Source organism: Mastomys coucha, unplaced genomic scaffold (assembly GCF_008632895.1).
Source record: "Mastomys coucha isolate ucsf_1 unplaced genomic scaffold, UCSF_Mcou_1 pScaffold1, whole genome shotgun sequence".
In the NCBI taxonomy this organism is placed as follows: domain Eukaryota; kingdom Metazoa; phylum Chordata; class Mammalia; order Rodentia; family Muridae; genus Mastomys; species Mastomys coucha.
Window position 1 is genome coordinate 63747695 of NW_022196891.1, and position 776 is coordinate 63748470.

The 776-nt window shown below is 54.8% G+C and overlaps 1 pseudogene; it reads right to left on the reverse strand.

Annotated features, from left to right (window-relative positions):
* Nucleotides 1-566, reverse strand: part of LOC116096777 — a 3375-nt pseudogene extending 2809 nt beyond the window's left edge.
* Between the last annotated feature and the right edge of the window lie 210 nt (nucleotides 567-776).

The following is a 776-nucleotide window of genomic DNA, read 5'->3' on the forward strand; positions in this document are numbered from 1 at the left end:
CTCGAACTCAGAAATCCGCCTGCCTCTGCCTCCCAAGTGCTGGGATTAAAGGCGTGGACCCACCACCGCCCGGCCTAGTCCCCTCCCCCCTCTCAGGCGCAAATTCACGGTCCCTGTGCACTGGGGCTTTAGGCCACACTCCTCCAGTGGCTCTTTGTCCTCCATTGCCCTTCCCTGGAAGCTCAGCCAGAATTGTTCTTCATGGACTCGTTCCTGCAGGGGCACCTTCTTCTTAAGCGCTTCTCCGGTCTGCGTCAGACAGACCTCATAGATGTCGCTGCTGCGGCCCTTTTCCATTTCTCACCAGGATGCTCAGAGGCTCTTGGCAGTTCTGCCCCATTCGCATGACGGTGCTGCCAGGACTCAGACCCAGCCTGGAAAGGGTAACACCATCCTGTAGCTCTTCACTTTGGTGGGCCAGGTGCTGCTGGAAAGCTGGCACATCGATCTTCTGAGTAATCTGCTTCTTCAGTTCTGACGCCATCATGGAGTTAGTCACAGACACCAGAAACTCCTTACCCTCCCCCCCAACCCCCCAGCATCTTCACCTTTAGGCTCCAGGCCATCGCTGTAGGCTCTAGCACTAGGTCCCCTGGAACTAAGGAGTGTGCTTCTCTCAGCTTCTGGCTGCTGGCTCTCACAATCAGAGCCGATCACTCTTTTAAGGACACTGTGCTGGTTGAATTTTTGTCAATGTACAACCTATCTAGGAAGAGGAACTCCCATTGGGAGAAAAAAAAACCCGCCTCCATCAGATTGTGTCGTTCGCCTTTTCC